A 14,907-nucleotide genomic window follows, 5' to 3' on the forward strand; every position below is an offset into this window, starting at 1 on the left:
CACATCAAAATCGTCCTTTTCGGCCTCTTCAAAGTCCAATTCTTCATATATTTCGCGCCCGCTTTTACCAATGATATGTAAGAATAACGCACACTTTTCCTTCCCCGATGCCCCATCACGCCCCGAAGCTACTAAGTACCAATCGAATGTCTTTTTCCAATCACGCCAATTGTCCGCCATATTACCGTTGCTGCCGTCGCATAACGGCGGCGGCTGTTGTAAACTTGCATAGCCACTATTCTGAGCGGCCGACCCCGCAACTTCATTTCCCGTCATCACTAAACAACCGAGACGTCCGATTTACGATTAATACACTGAGTTATTTACACCTGACACCATGTAGTATTCAGGATTAAGGAATCTAAGTAAAACCAGGAAGATAGCTAGATAATGACTGATTTATTTTTATTCTCAACCTACCGCACATTCCTCAGCTACCCACATCTATAATTATGATGATATACCTATGTATACAACAGTAAGTAAAAGTTATGTTTTTAAAATCTACATTAAATAGTCTTTATCGTCATATTTTGTATGTAGAAAAACCAAGCAGTTTAATTTTGGCAATAAATAAAAAACCAAAATTACACTTGAAAATTTATTTTTTTGTGTTTTTTTTTTAATTTTTTCTACAAATTGCAATTTTTTTATACCAGAAATGAATTCTACGTTATTGATTTATCCGAAATTGATACCAAATATGACCTATTAGCTAAACGGGGCCTGTTAGAATTTTTAGAATGAAGCCGGGCGGGGCGCTACTTGACCCCCCCCCTAACCCTCTCGGGCTTAAGCGGGGGGTCCCTCGGGCTACCGATCTTAATCGGCTTATTTTGATATAAGGAACAACTGTGCCAAGTTTCATGCTTTAATCAAGCAAAAAAAGGTTCGACCTTTTTAGGGTTCCGTGGCCAAATGGCAAAAAACGGAACCCTTATAGATTCGTCATGTCTGTCTGTCTGTCCGTCTGTCCGTCTGTCCGTCTGTCCGTCTGTCCGTCTGTCTGTCCGTCCGTATGTCACAGCCACTTTTCTCCGAAACTATAAGAACTGTACTGTTGAAACTTGGTAAGTAGATGTATTCTGTAAACCACATTAAGATTTTCACACAAAAATAGAAAAAAAAAACAATAAATTTTTGGGGTTCCCCATACTTCGAACTGAAACTCAAATTTTTTTTTTCATCAAACCCATACGTGTGGGGTATCTATGGATAGGTCTTCAAAAATGATATTAAGGTTTCTAATATCATTTTTTTCTAAACTGAATAGTTTGCGCGAGAGACACTTCCAAAGTGGTAAAATGTGTGTCCCCCCCCCCCTGTAACTTCTAAAATAAGAGAATTATAAAACTAAAAAAAATATATGATGTACATTACCATGTAAACTTCCACCGAAAATTGGTTTGAATGAGATCTAGTAAGTAGTTTTTTTTATACGTCATAAATCGCCTAAATACGGAACCCTTTATGGGCGAGTCCGACTCGCACTTGGCCGCTTTTTTTGTTACTTAAAACCTTAACTATTGTGTTAAATTGTTACTCAAAGCTAAAGTTATCTAAAAGTATGTCAGTTGTTTTCTTTTCATAAACAATTTTGATTCTTCATCGTATTTTTATGAATTTCTTTAACGAGATAAATCATTATTAAATTATACAATGGGACTTAATCGCGTATCTAAGTTTTAAGATTTACCTCCGACGTTTCGAGGACGGCGTTGTCCCCGTGGTCTCGGAGAAGACTGGCTTAAGTTGACATCAGCATCGTCTAACCGCGCGAGTTTTTCGAACTACCCGCACTTGGTCTTGTTATCCGCTTGAACGTTTTGCGCACTAGGGATGTCACTCTGTCGACACACAACACTAACGATATTCGATTTATCGACTGTCGATATTCGTTTACGCTTACATCTACTAATGACTGGATTCCATGTGGATGAGATCTTGAAACCCTCGTCCCGATTGAAATTACTATGTTTTTTGATTTCAATGGCTTCCCGTGCGTATTTCTACAGCAGGAAAGTACGGGAAGCCATTGAAATCAAAAAACATAGTAATTTCAATCGGGACGAGGGTTTCAAATAGTTAAGGTTTTAAGTAACAAAAAAAGCGGCCAAGTGCGAGTCGGACTCGCCCATAAAGGGTTCCGTATTTAGGCGATTTATGACGTATAAAAAAAACTACTTACTAGATCTCATTCAAACCAATTTTCGGTGGAAGTTTACATGGTAATGTACATCATATATTTTTTTTAGTTTTATAATTCTCTTATTTTAGAAGTTACAGGGGGGGGGACACACATTTTACCACTTTGGAAGTGTCTCTTGCGCAAACTATTCAGTTTAGAAAAAAATGATATTAGAAACCTTAATATCATTTTTGAAGACCTATCCATAGATACCCCACACGTATGGGTTTGATGAAAAAAAAAATTTTGAGTTTCAGTTCGAAGTATGGGGAACCCCAAAAATTTATTGTTTTTTTTTCTATTTTTGTGTGAAAATCTTAATGTGGTTTACAGAATACATCTACTTACCAAGTTTCAACAGTATAGTTCTTATAGTTTCGGAGAAAAGTGGCTGTGACATACGGACGGACAGACAGACGGACAGACGGACAGACGGACAGACGGACAGACAGATAGACATGACGAATCTATAAGGGTTCCGTTTTTTGCCATTTGGCCACGGAACCCTAAAAAGGTCGAACCTTTTTTTGCTTGATTAAAGCATGAAACTTGGCACAGTTGTTCCTTATATCAAAATAAGCCGATTAAGATCGGTAGCCCGAGGGACCCCCCGCTTAAGCCCGAGAGGGTTAGGGGGGGGGGGTCAAGTAGCGCCCCGCCCGGCTTCATTCTAAAAATTCTAACAGGCCCCGTTTAGCTAATAGGTCATATTTGGTATCAATTTCGGATAAATCAATAACGTAGAATTCATTTCTGGTATAAAAAAATTGCAATTTGTAGAAAAAATTAAAAAAAAAACACAAAAAAATAAATTTTCAAGTGTAATTTTGGTTTTTTATTTATTGCCAAAATTAAACTGCTTGGTTTTTCTACATACAAAAAATATGACGATAAAGACTATTTAATGTAGATTTTAAAAACATAACTTTTACTTACCTTTATGAAAAAGAAATTGCATTAAAAAAACATATATCGTCCCGCGCCGGTGAATATCTTGTTACCGACAAAGGCATCGATATAGTCTTCGTCAGTCTTCTCCGAGACCACGGGGACAACGCCGTCCTCGAAACGTCGGAGGTAAATCTTAAAACTTAGATACGCGATTAAGTCCCGTTGTATAATTTAATAATGTGTAAAAATCGTGAAAGTTTAAATCAGTGAGATAAATCATAATTTGGTTACTTTAACTAAGCAAAAAAAAAGCGGCCAAGTGCGAGTCGGACTCGCCCATGAAGGGTTCCGTATTTAGGCGATTTATGACGTATTAAAAAAAAACTACTTGCTAGATCTCGTTCAAACCAATTTTCGGTGGAAGTTTACATGGTAATGTACATCATATATTTTTTTTAGTTTTATCATTCTCTTATTTTAGAAGTTAGGGGGGGGGGGACACATTTTACCACTTTGGAAGTGTCTCTCGCGCAAACTATTCAGTTTAGAAAAAAATGATATTAGAAACCTCAATATCATTTTTGAAGACCTATCCATAGATACCCCACACGTATGGGTTTGATGAAAAAAAAATGTGAGTTTCAGTTCGAAGTATGGGGAACCCCAAAAATTTATTGTTTTTTTTCTATTTTTGTGTGAAAATCTTAATGCGGTTCACAGAATACATCTACTTACCAAGTTTCAACAGTATAGTTCTTATAGTTTCGGAGAAAAGTGGCTGTGACATACGGACGGACAGACAGACGGATAGACAGACGGACAGACAGACAGACATGACGAATCTATAAGGGTTCCGTTTTTTGCCATTTGGCTACGGAACCCTAAAAAGCTTATTATACATTAAATGAATTTTTTCACGACCAATAATTGCAATTAAAAAAGTACCCCTATACAATAAATAACATTTAAGTATAAATAAATAACATCTTGTACAAAAAACTCGATCTCCTCTTGAATAAACTGTTTGCTGTGCCCTACAGCACGGCTAGCACATGATTACCCGCGGGATAGCTCGCGCCGCGAGAGACGGCAGTCGCCCGTCACAAATTTCTATCTCTATCTGTCAATTCCTCGATTTTGGCAGCATGAGTTCGCACATCGAGAAAAGAGTTCCACGAGAGAGAGCCATCCCGCGCGCGACTTAGCCAATGTGGCCATTTATACATGGAACAAACTTTTCATTCGTGGCAACACTGAATCGGTAAAATAATAATCGGATAAGTAATGAATAGTCAGCCTTAGAAACGGAGCGTCCCTAGTCACGATAACTTTGTCTCTTTCTCGCAGTATGAAGAATAAGAAATAGCAAATATTATTTTTAAGTCGAAAATGTCAGTGTCAATACTGTCAATCAAAATTTGATTCGCTTTGTCGTTACAAGTTGGGATATATTATTATAATTATCTAAAGATTACCTACCTAATCATTAAATAAAATACAACTCCTTACGAATAATTGGCGTTTTGTTAAAAGTTTTGGCTAACAAAATACCATCTTTACGAAGAAGTCAAGTTGTAAGTACGTACACAATTCAATCTTCATAAAGCTCTTTTCCGTTGTCTTTTGCAAAAAAATTACATTCCTTTTAAATCTTATTTACAGACTAAATATCTTATGCTAATCCCCGACATATCTCCCTTATGGCTTCGAAGATAGATTGAATGATAATCATGCACAAGCCTGTCATCAAACACGGAGGTATTCTCTACACCTAAGCATGCTGCTGCTAACCGCAGCCCTCCTGCCATCACGGAGGACATAGAAGGGCTCAAGTTGGGAACCTACTCCGTGCAAGGACAGTCGAGTGTTGATAACACTTCTCAAATAATGTGACTTTTAAATAAATACTACCAAAAACTTTAAATGATTTTATTTACTTTGACCTTTTTGAGATAGGTACTCAGATTTAAGTACGATTCGTCGGAGTCGGAGCGCATTTCACATTTGTATGCCCAAAGCCGGTCGGCTGCTTGCGGATCGGATGGCTCCGGACGGATTCTATCGCTTCTGCCACACATTATGTAATAGGTACACTGAAAAAGCACTCCGGCGCGGCCCAACTCTAGCCGGTCGGTGGAAATCGTAACTTAAGGATTAGGCTAGTACCAACTCGTACACTACAAAGTAAGTATTACGGCTGTGGTCTTCTGTGAGGTGGAGGTTGAGTTGAGCTGCCAGATTCATTATTTGCATTATTTGTGGAATGATGTTTCACAAAATTTCGTCTAAATCGGTTCGGCGGATTAAGCGTCAAGAGGTAGCATATAGTCAGCAGCAATAGTTGCTAAGCGGGCGAGGTGTTCAAAATTACCTTGACGCGCTCTTATTCTCTTAACAATAAAGTCGCGTCAAGATCATTTTGAACACCTCGCCCGCTTAGCAACTATTGCTGCTGACTGTACATAGGTACATATTTACTTTTGCATGTACTTATTATAAGTAAGGTTGATCGCAATATTCAGGTCGGGATTGTGTTGTTTATATCCCGCAATGAATGGAAACACCTAAGGAGCGACATAATATAGGTTGTCAACAATAATTGCATGTAAAAATACGCGTGTAAGTAAATATAACGGGTTAGCACTGATTGATAGCACGTAATTGTTTCGCGGATTAGCAATGTACTATTTTTGTATCAATTATTTATGTTTCTATTAATTATCCCCCAGTCAATTCGCCACCAAAGGTTTGCTTTGTTGATGAGGTCGTGGTCGTACAATCTTAGGCTTAGATTTTTTTCTGTCGGATTTTCGTTTAACTTAAGAGAACAAACAAGTCATTGTGAAAAAATATAATCATTTTGATATTAATGGCATGATCATGAAACTCAAGATTCAAATTATACTTAAACAAAAAAGTGTTGTAGTATGAAATAAATATAAAATATGGAAAATTATCTTTCTTTTAGAACAAAAGTCAACAAAACTTCGACCAAATACGCTTGTCGCGACCCTCTAGCCTCGAAGACAATTTCTCTCATTTTAACGTTCAAACGCGGGACATTTTGTCTCCCATAGTACACTCGTGCTACGATTTTCGAGAGTATCCCGCGTGGAACTGTCAAACGACAAAATTATGTCGCTTTGACATTTGTCCGCGAGACAGCGGGTTGTCGCGCGGTTCTTATGCTACCGATTCGCGAGAGAGCTCTATGTCGCGGCATTTTCTCGCCTGTCGACTGTCGCGCCCATCATGTGCTAGCCGTGCAGGGTGTCATGTTGTACACGATTATCTTGTCTTCGCCTCCGAGATTTATCCTTTACATGGTAGTTGTCTAGCTATGCAGCAACCTAACGCACAAGTATTTAGAGTAGAAAGAGAAAACAAGATTGTTGTCTCTTTCTCCCATCGAATGCTCCCCACGCGCTACACCCGGGTGCAGCTTCATTCTTGTCTGTGCGTGCGCACCGACTGCACAAGTGAAATAAACCTTTGGTTAGTTTTTACTTCGTACAAACTACCTACGTTTAATAAGTAAAAATGTCACGACGTCGTCATGAAGAAACCGGTGAAGAACAATGGGCCCGGCTAATGGAGGATTACGAACGGATGTTTCAAGAGGATCGAAGACCGAAACGTCGGCGTATTATATACTCCAGCTCCAGTAGTGAAGATGAAGATGTGCCACCCGAAGGTTAATATTATGGCCCCTCAGCTCGCCGTGCTTTATTGCTTTTACCGTTGAATTCTTCGGTAAAAGAAATGATATTTTTAAATATTTATAAATCCCGTTGTATTCTTCGGGCTAAAAATTGCCTACACAGTACGCATCTATGCGAATGATTATTCAGTTGCATTCCACGGACCACTTTAAAAAAAAAAAAAAAAAAAAAAAAAAATAGTTTTATTTGCCAAAAAGTTTACAGGTTTTACTTAACCTATGACTGCCACACTAGGCTACGCCTGTATTGTGTAGTCAGATTGAAAACATTACTACATTGAGTTACCTACATCCTACGCTGAAGTTTTATTTTCTAATAAGCATCTAGTACTAACTAATATGTTTAATTATGATAACAGGCTTAATCTAACAGGAACAATCACAATTTAGGTAGAGCAATAAGTTTAATATTAATTCATACTATTTTTTTTACCTATTGTATACAGCAACCATGTGAGGTGTGTTTGTGGTGTGAATGAATGTGTGTGTGTGTGTGTTATAAGACGTAGCGAGAGTGAAGGTTAAATTTCTATTATTAAAAGCCTACCGAGAGGTTAGACTATTGATTTTACCAATCATTTGTCTTCATTAGCTGCTCTGTTTCAATATAAGTAAGATTTTTTATCCAAGAAGTTACTATTATTTTAGCTTTGCTAGCAGTATAGTTTTTAATATCGCAATCTTTGTTTACTTTATTATATATATATGGCAAAAGGAAGTTTTGAAATCTTTTTGCAAAAGCAGTTTTTGTCCTGGGAACAGGCAGCTTAAAAACACGTTTATTATAAGAAGTTCCATATCCTGATTTGACTAATTCACGGTGCATTATCATTGTTAACCTAATGATAGCAAGCTTACGGACGCTGAGCACGTCCATGTCCCTATACACGTCTATTGTAGGGTAAAGCCTGGGTTTTTTAAGGATTACCTTAAGTAAAAATCTCTGTGCTCTTTCTAGGGTAATCATTGCCGAACTAGTTGCCCCTCCCCATACGGTGATGCAGTAAGTTAAAATTGGCTGACAAAGTGCAGTATATATCATTTTAAGTAGTCTCCTGTCAGCTGCATCTCTTAGTTCCTTCATCACATAAATTAATTTTCTTACTCTAGCAGATACTGATTCAATGTGGTTAGAAAAATTAAGTTTTTCATCTAGTGTCACGCCTAAGTATTTTATAGATGATGCTCGTTCAATTGCAATACAATTGCAAGAAGGTGTACAGTCACCAGCAAAAATATATGACTGTGGGCAGCCGTGCAAAAATATCTGATGCTCCATTGGAGGCATAAGTATATGACGACACTACCTCGGTAAAAATATGTGATGCTTTGTGGCCGGCAAAAACATCGTTACTCTGTATCCGCATAAATATCGGATCGGATCGCTTAAAAATATTTGATTACTCATAAAAATCAAAATTATGTGATTACTCTCATCTGCACGGCTAGCACATGATTACCCGCGAGATAGCTCGCGCCGCGAGAGACGGCAGTCGCCCGTCACAAATTTCTATCTCTATCTGTCAATTCCTCGATTTTGGCAGCATGAGTTCGCACATCGAGAAAAGAGTTCCACGAGAGAGAGCCATCCCGCGCGCGACTTAGCCAATGTGGCCATTTATACATGGAACAAACTTTTCATTCGTGGCAACACTGAATCGGTAAAATAATAATCGGATAAGTAATGAATAGTCAGCCTTAGAAACGGAGCGTCCCTAGTCACGATAACTTTGTCTCTTTCTCGCAGTATGAAGAATAAGAAATAGCAAATATTATTTTTAAGTCGAAAATGTCAGTGTCAATACTGTCAATCAAAATTTGATTCGCTTTGTCGTTACAAGTTGGAATATATTATTATAATTATCTAAAGATTACCTACCTAATCATTAAAATACAACTCCTTACGAATAATTGGCGTTTTGTTAAAAGTTTTGGCTAACAAAATACCATCTTTACGAAGAAGTCAAGTTGTAAGTACTTACGTACACAATTCAATCTTCATAAAGCTCTTTTCCGTTGTCTTTTGCAAAAAAATTACATTCCTTTTAAATCTTATTTACAGACTAAATATCTTATGCTAATCCCCGACATATCTCCCTTATGGCTGGCTAGCCGCTGCATTGCTGGCTTCGAAGATAGATTGAATGACAATCATGCACAAGCCTATCATCAAACACGGAGGTATTCTCTACACCTAAGCATGCTGCTGCTAACCGCAGCCCTCCTGCCATCACGGAGGACATAGAAGGGCTCAAGTTGGGAACCTACTCCGTGCAAGGACAGTCGAGTGTTGATAACACTTCTCAAATAATGTGACTTTTAAATAAATACTACCAAAAACTTTAAATGATTTGATTTACTTTGACCTTTTTGAGATAGGTACTCAGATTTAAGTACGATTCGTCGGAGTCGGAGCGCATTTCACATTTGTATGCCCAAAGCCGGTCGGCTGCTTGCGGATCGGATGGCTCCGGACGGATTCTATCGCTTCTGCCACACATTATGTAAATAGGTACACTGAAAAAGCATTCCGGCGCGGCCCAACTCCAGCCGGTCGGTGGGAATCGTAACTTAAGGATTAGGCTAGTACCAACTCGTACACTACAAAGTAAGTATTACGGCTGTGGTCTTCTGTGAGGTGGAGTTTGAGTTGAGCTGCCAGATTCATTATTTGCATTCTTTGTGGAATGTTGTTTCACAAAATTTCGTCTAAATCGGTTCGGCGGATTAAGCGTCAAGAGGTAACATATAGTCAGCAGCAATAGTTGCTAAGCGGGCGAGGTGTTCAAAATTACCTTGACGCGCTCTTATTCTCTTAACAATAAAGTCGCGTCAAGATCATTTTGAACACCTCGCCCGCTTAGCAACTATTGCTGCTGACTGTAGGTACATAGGTACAGATTTACTTTTGCATTTACTTATTATAAGTGAGGTTGATCGCAATATTCAGGTCGGGATTGTGTTGTTTATATCCCACAATGAATGGAAATACCTAAGGAGCGACATAATATAGGTTGTCAACAATAATTGCATGTAAAAATACGCGTGTAAATATAACGGGTTAGCACTGATTGATAGCACGTAATTGTTTCCCGGATTAGCAATGTAATATTTTTGTATCAATTATTTATGTTTCTATTAATTATCCCCCAGTCAATTCGCCACCAAAGGTTTGCTTTGTTGATGTGGTCGTGATCGTACAATCTTAGGCTTAGATTTTTTTCTGTCGGATTTTCGTTTAACTTAAGAGAACAAACAAGTCATTGTGAAAAAATATAATAATTTTGATATGAATGGCATGATCATGAAACTCAAGATTCAAATTATACTTAAACAAAAAAGTGTTGTAGTATGAAATAAATATAAAATATGGAAAATTATCTTTCTTTTAGAACAAAAGTCAACAAAACTTCGACCAAATGCGCTTGTCGCCAAACTCAGTACCGGGAGCAAACCCTAGTCGCGACCCTCTAGCCTCGAAGACAATTTCTCTCATTTTGACGTTCAAACGCGGGACATTTTGTCTCCCATAGTACACTCGTGCTACGATTTTCGAGAGTATCCCGCGTGGAACTGTCAAACGACAAAATTATGTCGCTTTGACATTTGTCCGCGAGACAGCGGGTTGTCGCGCGGCTCTTATGCTAACGATTCGCGAGAGAGCTCTATGTCGCGGCATTTTCTCGCCTGTCGACTGTCGCGCCCATCATGTGCTAGCCGTGCTGGCATAAATATCTCTCCAATGTGAATGCAAATACATCGGATGGCAGACGGACCGCCTATATATCTGACACGTTATTATGAAATATGTCATCAATCGGCAAAAACGAACCGTACCTGGATAGCATAGAGCCTTACATTGTTTGAAGTGATTTGACAATTCACGAAAAGAGTGCAGACTTGTCATTGCATATGTCTGTCTCACATATTTCATTTGCAATTTTAAATTGTGACATAATTCAGGTAGACTTTTAATAGACAATGTGTAATAAACCTCCTTCTTACATAAAAAAGAATGATGAAGAGGTCAACCTGTGAGACTGACAAGGACAAACAATAATAGCGCTTTCGCTGCTACTCCTACTGAAAGATACATAAGACTATCCCGTTTTGTCATTTCCCCCACCCCTCATGCCAGATCCAGTTATATACTAGATTCATGATTGCAATACGTTACAATTCAAAATTATATCCAGTTTATTCCGTCAAATCGATGATAGAATATAATATGAGACAGACATATACAATGACAAGTCGGCACTCTTTTCGTGAATTGTCAAATCACTTTATACAATTTACGGCTCTATACCAAACATGTATGGTTCGTTTTTAAAGGTCGATAACATATTTGTGATTTTCCAACGTGTCAGATAAATAGGCGGTCTGTCGTTCATCCGATGTATTTGCTTTTACAGTGGAGATATATTTATTCCAGATGAGAGTAATCACATAATTTTGAATTTTATGAGTAATCAAATATTTTTAAGCGACCCGATCCGATATTTATGCGGATACGGACTAACGATATTTTTGCTGGTCACAAAGGATCACATATTTTTACCGAGGTAGTGTCGTCATATACTTATGCCTCCAATGGAGCATCAGATATTTTTGCACGGCTGCCCATAGTCATTTATTTATGCTGGTGACTGTACCTTGTTTGCAGTTTATATCATGTATTCTTATTTCAGGGCGGATTGACGGCTCTGAGGCAGCAGTTTTGTGAAAACAAAGAAATTTAGTTTTCGTAGTATTGAGAGTTAGTAGATTACTTTTTAGCCAACTGTAAACCGATTCCATACCGTTCTGGGCGATCTCTAGGCATTGCGACCACGAGTCACCGTGAAATAGTATAGCAGTATCATCTGCGTAGCAAATAATATCTGCGTTATGTATGGGAATATGTGTTAAGTCATTTAAATATGCTATAAAAAGAGTTGGGCCAAGGATACTCCCTTGCCCAAAAGTTACTGGTTTTGCCTCGCTTAACGTGTTTCCAAACTTTGTACATTGACGTCTGCCAGTCAAGTAACTACTGAACCAGGTTAGGGCCACTCCTCTGATTCCAAGGTGTTCGAGTTTCTGTAGTAGTATAGGAACCGAAACTGTGTCGAATGCCTTGGACAGGTCTAGGAATACTCCAGTGCATGGATTACCCTTATCCAAGTATGTACTGACCTGTTTGGTAAAAAGAGAGACCGCATCCTCTGTAGATTTTCCTTGTCGGAATCCAAATTGCCTTTCCGAAAACAGGCATTCTGAATTTAGGAAGTTGATAAGTCGTTTGTTAACTAGCTTTTCTAGCACCTTTGAGCAACTTGACAATAGTGATATCGGCCTGTAATTACTTGCATTATCCTTGGCGCCAGATTTATAAATTGGTACTACAGCTGCCGTCTTCCAGGTTTCTGGAAAGGATCCGTGTTCTAGACTAAGATTACATATGGTTGTTAGGGGTTTGGCCACGTAGTCTTTCACGCGTTTTAGAAACTGGTTGCTTATCCCATCTATGCCTGAAGCACCACTCATTTTGAGGCTCATGATTATACTTTCAACTTCCTGTATGTTAGTTGGGGTCATAAAGAAAGACTTTGATGATGATGTGGCTATTTTAAATTTGGATGCAAGGGATGCTTCAGTTTCTCCAGAATTGGCAAGAATATTATTTGCAAGCGACTGGCCTACGGTCGAAAAATAGTCATTTATGTAATTCAATGATTCAGGTAAGGTCGATTTTATGGTGGTATAGCCAGGGGTTCCATTATCTTTAGGGGTTTGTATTATTTGCTTTATAGTTTTCCACAGTTTTATTTTATTTTATTTTTTATTTTCTTTATTGGGGAAAAAAACAGATACAGGCCAATAATATTTACAGGTAGAATTACAAAAATGGTAGATATAGCCTACATCCTAAGACAATTCCCACTAGGAGGTGTGACAATAGTTTTAGGATAGCATTGTGATCGGAACTAAATAAACAGACTTATACTATACAAACTTACACTAAGATTTAACAATGCGACTTTTGACACTTCCAAAGCGACATTGAGCACATGCATAGGTTTATCGTAAATATAAATTACAGCTAGTAGACACTATAAGAGATACAATAGAAACAAGGGTACACAACATATATTATTAGAAACTTAAAATTAGAGTTATAGTAGCGAGCTGACTTTGCGTTTAAATTGAACTCGAGTATTATTGAATATGTCGGCCGAGACTAGGCGTTTGTTGTAGTTATTACATATCCTACGCATCGGGGCTCGCACCCCAGCGTTAGTGGCAGCTATCGGGACCGCGAATAGGGACAAATTTCTTGTCCTATAGGTTGAAGCTCGGAAACTAATAGCCTCAAGTAGCTCTGGGCAGTTATACTGACCTGTACATATATTGAATAAGACGGTGGCATCTTGGGCGTGGCGTCTGCTCGACAGCGTTTTCAATTTGTACCTATCAAGTAGCTTGTCATATGACATTGTTGTATGTTCGAGTCTGTAGTGGAGGGCTCTAAGAAAACGCTTCTGTACCGCCTCTACAGCATTAATGTAGACGGCGTAATGTGGGTTCCACACCTCTGATGCATACTCGAGGTAAGGGCGGACAAGAGCATTATAAAGTAACATATATGACGAACATTTTCTTAAAGGTTTAGCTGATCTGAGAACAAATCCTAACATTTGTATCCTAACCTAACGTTCCTATAGCGAGTGAAAATTAGTTTAGCATTAAGGTCATTAGGGTTTTTACGGCTTATCAAATGCAATCGGTCCTTATGTTTAGAGCACCTAATTAACCCTGGAGTTATCCATGGCTTAATATTAAACTTGGAGCGACTGACAGCCTTTTTTGATGAATTATTGTGGATAATTGTTGTCAAAGCTTTAGTAAAGATATCTGCAGCTTCAGTGGGAGAGGAACTATTGGTGACAGTATCCCAGTTAGCTTGCCCTAATTCATTATAAATAGCATCATAATCTACTTTGTAAATATACCTTTCTTTTGGGACTGATTTGGATTTACCTGACAGGCAGAGTATTACCATATCATGATCAGTTATGTCTGCTTCACAAATTACTGCTTTATAGGATTGCTTTGATCTTACTAGGTAATGATCCAGGCATGCTTCATTTCTTGTGGGCTTGTCAACTGCAGATTTGAGACCTAGGCTAGCCATTAGACATAAGTAATCAGAGGACTGGGGTGTTACCTTCATAATATCTATATTTATGTCCCCTGTAATAATGAGATCCAGACCACAATCTGTACCGTTTATAAAGGATTCTAGTGAATTTAAGAACGGGTCAATATTATTCGCTGACGGAGAGCGATAGATTCCTAGAAGTGAGAAACATTTAGGAATATCAATATATAGGCAATTTGCATCTTGAATTTTTGGCTCACTTACTTGAACATTCCAAGTATCTTTTACATACACCACGACTCCACTAGCCTGGTTTCCTAGATTTTCAGTTTGGTAGGAGTTGTAGCCATCAATTTGTTTGATCACTGAGCCTTCCTTCAGCCAACATTCGGTCAGTACTATAAAATCAAACATTGTATTAAAGCGTTTTAAAGTGACTAAAAAACTAGAGATGTTATGTTGCAGGCTTCGAATATTAAAAGTTATAATCTTGATGTTGTGTATTTGGCTAAGATAATATTGGCATAGCTCTGGAGTCCCTACCGTGTGGCAGTTCACCATGTAAGTTTCGTCAATATCCTCCCCCGGGTCTAGGTCGGTGGTGGAGGTTGCATGAACGGAGCATCACTAAGCCGCAAGGTAGGGAGGAGTCCAGATTCAAATTTTATACTGGATAAGTGTCGGTGAGTAGTGTTTTTTTGTGTAAGACATGTGTTAGCATGTATCCATAATATTTGTGACTGTTTGAAACGCTGAATACAACTTAATGTTATACTAGTTACATTTTTATTAAAAATACGACAATAGCAAATATACCAAAATCTACTATATATTTTTAAATTATATTGAAATACACTTAAGAGACATAAGATACACATATATAAGATAGTACACGGTATCCTTACAGTTAGGGAACTATTACTCCTCAGGAAAATCTTTAGAAGCAGACCCAAGCTGGTGTTC

This window comes from Cydia amplana, chromosome 3 (assembly GCF_948474715.1).
Source record: "Cydia amplana chromosome 3, ilCydAmpl1.1, whole genome shotgun sequence".
Classification (NCBI taxonomy): domain Eukaryota; kingdom Metazoa; phylum Arthropoda; class Insecta; order Lepidoptera; family Tortricidae; genus Cydia; species Cydia amplana.